Source organism: Apodemus sylvaticus, chromosome X (assembly GCF_947179515.1).
Source record: "Apodemus sylvaticus chromosome X, mApoSyl1.1, whole genome shotgun sequence".
NCBI lineage: Eukaryota > Metazoa > Chordata > Mammalia > Rodentia > Muridae > Apodemus > Apodemus sylvaticus.
The window spans coordinates 140,989,419-140,995,418 of NC_067495.1; the positions used below are offsets into that span (position 1 = coordinate 140,989,419).

General features: G+C 37.7%; 1 pseudogene; it reads right to left on the bottom strand.

The window, feature by feature from the left end:
• Positions 1–346, bottom strand: part of LOC127674713 (DDB1- and CUL4-associated factor 13-like) — a 54,666-nt pseudogene extending 54,320 nt beyond the window's left edge.
• Between the last annotated feature and the right edge of the window lie 5,654 nt (positions 347–6,000).

Genomic DNA, 6,000 nt, shown 5'->3' on the forward strand with positions numbered 1-6,000 from the left:
TTTGCAAAAGGACACTTTTAGGAATTTCACACTTTCAAGAAAGAAAAACTGAGTGGAATAGTTAAAATTGGGTTTCTCATCAATGGCAGATTGGGTTCGACATGAAGAAAGAAGAAAATATTACATGTATGAAGTTAGGAGTTAGGAAGATCTGTCTTTATATTTAGTTGTCTCATTCGTTCATCGCCAAGTCTTTGTTTTAGGAATTTAATAAAAATCACATACTATGGCCTCTGATCATTTTACCACCAACTTTGGATGAAGCTTTCAGTACCAGATATGGGTTTCCTACTGTGGAGTAGGATTCAAATCCCATCACTGAGTGGCCACATCCTGGTATTACCATCGCACTAGTAGACAATTCTTGCCTGGCTGGTCCCTGGAATAGTGTGAAGAAAAACAACTGAGTGCATCTTCTTTTACCACAGCACTCTGAATAGTACCATGTCATATCTGTATCTGCAATCTATATATTACATCAAATACATGCATTCCTTGAAATAATATACAAGAGATTTATCAAAGAAAGAAAATGCAAAGAAACAGAAACCATTTTCGTATTACGACGATGTTTTACTGAACAGTTTAAATATTTTAGGAACACCAAACCTCTTCTAGTGCTCAGCAAATTATGTCTTGAAAATCAATGCACTGTATTATACTGTCTCCTATTACAAGGATTAAATGGTGGTATAATTTTAACTGAGCTAATATTTCAGTTTCAGATTCAAGACAATTATAAATTTATTATGCCCTAAGTCATTAGTGAAATATTTGAATGCAGAAATTCTTTGCAGTCTGAGCGATCTAAAAGCGTCCAAATGAGCACACAATAAGCAAAACAAACTGTTGCACTTTGAGTGATTCCTCTCTGCTGAAGATTTCCAAAGCTTGTTTACTTCAAAGGGAAGACGATGTAAGGGGAGCATCTGTGGAGAAAAGATAGTACTGAAAATGTGGCAAGGAAACTTACTTTGGCTTGAAGTATTTTGCCAAATCTAAAGATACTGTATTCCATCCGACATGGTGTCATTAAGAAGTCTAAATGAAAACTAGATCACAGAAGTAACAGTGATGTCAGCAGAGACTTTTTAACATTCTGGGGCTTTTCTATACCCTTTGCTCTTTACCTAAATTGCTTATAATATATTAGGCAATGTAAAAACGAAATTCAAAGTCTAAGACACTTGCAATGACAGTGTAGACTTGAATCCATTATCACTTTTAACTTCCCAGATGATTCTGTCTCAAGCTGGGTGAGGAGGGTATGTGCTCAGTAGGGAGCTGAGGGATTTTTCATTTTATCTGCATTATTTTTCATGATAATCTTCAATTTTAACATGCTTTCCTATATATTTCTACTATTTTATCAGAAATGTTTTCCATGTAAATCTCTGATTTTTATCACAAAATATTTTAATTCTACCTTTAATTAATTTAGAAAAGTTGTTTGTCTACCATTTTATATGTAAAATTTTCCATAAAATAGTCAATTTTAGCATGGTTTTCTACATATTTCTTGAATTTTATCAGAAATTTTTCCATGTAAATCTTCAATTTTACCTGAAAATGTTTATAATACCACTTTCAATCAACTTAGAATTATTTTTAAGCCTACCATTTTACCTGTATAATTTTCCATGATAATCTTTAATTGTAACATGTTTTTCTATATATTTCTTGAATTTTATCAGAAATATTTTCCATTTAAAACTTCAAAATTATCAGAAAATGTTTATAATTCCACTTATTTAATTTAGTAATACTTTTATACCTACCATTATTATATCTATATAAAATTTTCCATGATAATCTTTAATTTTAACATGTTTTTCTAAATTTTTCTACAATATTATCAGAAATACTTTCCACGTAAATCTTCAATTCTATCATAAAATGTTTCTACTTCCTTTTTCAACTAATTTAACAATTTTTTGGCTACTATTTACTCTTCAATTTTCCATGAAAGTTGTCAACTTTGACTTGTTTTTCTATATATCCCTTCTTCTTTATCAGAAATATTTTCCATGCAAATCTTCAATTTTTTTCAAAAAATGTTTATACTTCCTTTTTCAACAAAATAACACGCTTTTCAAAAAAAGACAATCTACACAAAAATACTAAAATAGACTCTATCAGTACTTTAAATTTAAAATGAAATTGTATTGACTCAACATAAGTATGTCTTAAACATTGAAATCATGGGGATAAATTATTGTTAATGAGTAGGAGAAAATCAAATGAAAGTGAAATTAAAGATTGACTCATTAGTTTTTGTCACATGTCTATACTGGCAATTTTCTTTTTTCTTTTTTTTTATTCGATATATTTTTTATTTACATTTCAAATGATATCCCCTTTTCTGGCCCCCCACTCCCCAAAAGTCCCATAAGCCCCTGTCTTAGTCAGGGTTTCTATTCCTGCACAAACATCATGACCAAGAAGCAAGTTGGGGAGGAAAGGGTTTATTGAGCTTACACTTCCACATTGCAGTTCATCACTAAAGGAAGTAAGGACTGGAACTCAAGCAGGTCAGGAAACAGGAGCTGATGCAGAAGCCATGGAGGGATGTTCCTTACTGGCTTGATTCCCCTGGCTTGCTCAGCCTGCTCTCTTACAGAATCCAAGAATACCAGCCCAAAGGTAGTACCACCCACAAGGGGCCCTCCCCACTTGATCACTAATTGAAAAAATACCTCACAGTTGGATCTAATGGAGGCACTTCCCAAACTGAAGCTCCTTTCTCTGTGATAACTCCAGCCTGTGTCAAGTTGACACACAAAACCAGCCAGTACAATTGACACCTTGTCAACTTGACACACAAAAAAACATCACTATTAAGCCTCAACCCTTACTTTTTTATTCATCTCCAAGATCTAAATTACTTTAAAAGTTCCACAGTCTTTACACATTAAACGTTCAATCACTTCAAAATGTCCAATATCTTTAAAATTCAAAGTCGTTTAAAAATTCAAAGTCTCTCAGCTGTGGGCTCCACTAAAATACTTTCTTCCTACAAGAGGGAAACATATCAGGGCACACTCACAACCAAAAGCAAAACTCAAACTCCAATGGTTCAATGTCTGGGATCCAACTCACAATCTTCTGGGCACCTCTAAGTACGTGCATCACTTCTCCAGCTCTGCCCTTTGTAGCACACAGCTTGTCTTCTAGGCTCCAGCTGCCTGTACTCCACTGCTGCTGCTGTTCTTGGTGGTCATTGCATGGTACTGGTATCTCCAAAACACAGCTATCTTCCACTGTAATTAGGCTTCACCAATAGTCTTTCACAGGCTCTCTTCATGGTGACAAGCCTATGCTCCTATGCATGACCACTTCAAGTCCTGGGCTGATAATTGTAACTGAGGCTGCACCTTCACCAATGGCCTTCCGTGGCCTCTCACTGTGCCAAGAGCCTCAGCTCTGCTTCATGACCCTTTCATGCCTTCAAAACCAGTACCATCTGGGTGACTCTTATACTGTACCAAGTCCTACCAAGTCCAGCCACAGCACAAAATACAACTGTGGCTATCTCTGGAACACACTCTCTGTGCTCTCAGAAAACACTGCCAAGAAGAGTTCATCTCAGTGATGCTGGTCTCTTCCTAATCAGCACTAATTTCTTAGCTCCAGCTAACCAGCATCAATAGTCCCAGTAACACAAAGGTTTGCTTTAGTGGTTCAGGTATCTTATTAATCACAGCTGATTCTTCAGCCCCTGCTAACCAAAACAACAGAATCTTCACAATCAAAACATGGCCACTGTAAGAATCTTTAATCTTCCCTCTGAAATTTCACAAACCAGGCCTCCATCTTCTGCACTGTTCCCAACATTATCTTCCAAGTTCTTACAGAACATTCCACAGAGCTCTTCACACTGAATGGATAATCTAGCCCAAAGTTCCAAAGTCCTTCCACAGTCCTCCCCAAAACAGGGTCAGGTAGTCAGAGGAATACCCCACTACGCTGGTACCAATTTGTCTTAGTCAGGGTTTCTATTGCTGCACAAACATCATGACTAAGAAGCAAGTTGTGGAGGAAAGGGTTTATTGAGTTTACACTTACACATTGAAGTTCATCACTAAAGGAAGTCAGGACTGGAACTCAAGCAGGTCAGGAAGCAGGAGCTGATGCAGAGACCTTGGAGGGATGTTCCATATTGGCTTGCTTCCCCTGGCTTGCTAAGCCTGCTCTCTTATAGAACCCAATAATACCAGCCCAGGGATGGTACCACCCACAAGGGGCCCTCGCCCTTGATCACTAATTTGGAAAATGCCTCACAGTTGGATCTCATGGAGGCACTTCCCCAACTGAAGCTGATTTCTCTGTGATAACTCCAGCCTGTGTCAAGTTGACACACAAAACTAGCCAGTACAGCCCCTTCCCTCCCCCTGTTCTCCCACCCACCCCTTCCTACTTCCCTGTTCTGATTTTGTCCTATACTGCTACACTGAGTCTTTCCAGAACAAAGGGCCACTCCTCCATTCTTCTTGTACCTCGTTTGATGTGTGGATTATGTTTTGGGTATTCCAGTATTCTAGGCTAATACCGACTTATTAGTGAGTGCGTAGCATGATTGATCTTTTGAGACTGGCTTACCTCACTTAGGATGATGTTCTCCAGTGCTATCCCTTTGCCTAAGAATTTAATGAATTCATTGTTTCTAATGGCTGAATAGTACTCCATTGTGCATATATACCACATTTTTGCATCCATTCTTACGTTGAGGGATACGTGGGTTCTTTCCAGCTTCTGGCTATTATAAATAGGGCTGCTATGAACATAGTGGAACATGTATCCTTATTACATGCTGGGGAATCCTCTGGGTATATGCCCAGGAGTGGTATAGCACGATCTTCCAGAACTGAGGTGCCCAGTTTTCTAAGGAAACACCAGACTGATTTCCAGAGTAGTTGTACCAATTTTCAACCCCACCAGCAGTGGAGTAGTGTTCCTCTTTCTCCACATCCTCAACAACACCTGCTGTCTCCTCAATTTTTAATCTTAGCCATTCTGACTGGTGGAAGGTGAAATATTAGGGTTGTTTTGATTTGCATTTCTCTAATGACAAATAAAGTTGAACATGTTTTAAGATTCTTCTCTTTTATCCGAAGTTCTTTAGGTGAAAATTCTTAGTTTAACTCTGAACCTCATTTTTTAATAGGGTTATTTGGTTTTCTGGGGTCTAACTTCTTGAGTTCTTTCTATATATTGGATATTAGCCCTCTATCTGATGTAGGGTTGGTGAAGATCTCTTCCCAATTTGTTGGTTGCCCATTTGTCCTTTTGATTGTGGCCTTTGCCTTATAGAAACTTTGTAATTTTATGAGGTTCCATTTGTCAATTCATGATCATAGAGCATATGCTATAGGTGATCTGTTCAGAAATCTTACCCCTGTACTGATGTCCTAAAGGGTCTTCCCCAGTTTCTTTTCTATTAGCTTCAGAGTGTCTGGCTTTATGTGTAGGCCCTTGATCCATTTGGAGTTGAGCTTAGTACAAAGAGACAAGGATGGATCAATTCGCATTCTTCTGCATGCTGACCTCCAGTTGAACCAGCACCATTTGTTGAAAATGCTATCTTTTTCACATTGGATGTTTTCAGCCCCTTTGTCGAGGATCAAGTGGAGATAGGTGTGTGGGTTCATTTCTGGATCTTCAATCCTGTTCCATTGATCTACCTGCCTGTCACTGTACCAATACCATGCATTTTTTAGCACTATTGCTCTGTAGTATTGCTTGAGGTCAGGGATACTGATACCCCCAGAATTTCTTTTATTGTTGAGAATAGTTTTAGCTATCCTGGGTTTTTTGTTATTCCAGATAAATTCTTTCTAACTCTGTGAAGAACTGAGTTGGAATTTTTATGGGTATTGCATTGAATCTGTATATTGCTTTTGACAAAATGGTCATTTTAACTATATTAATCCTGCCGATCCATGAGCATGGGAGGTTTTCCCATTTTTTGAGGTCTTCTTCCATTTCCTTCTTCATAGTCTT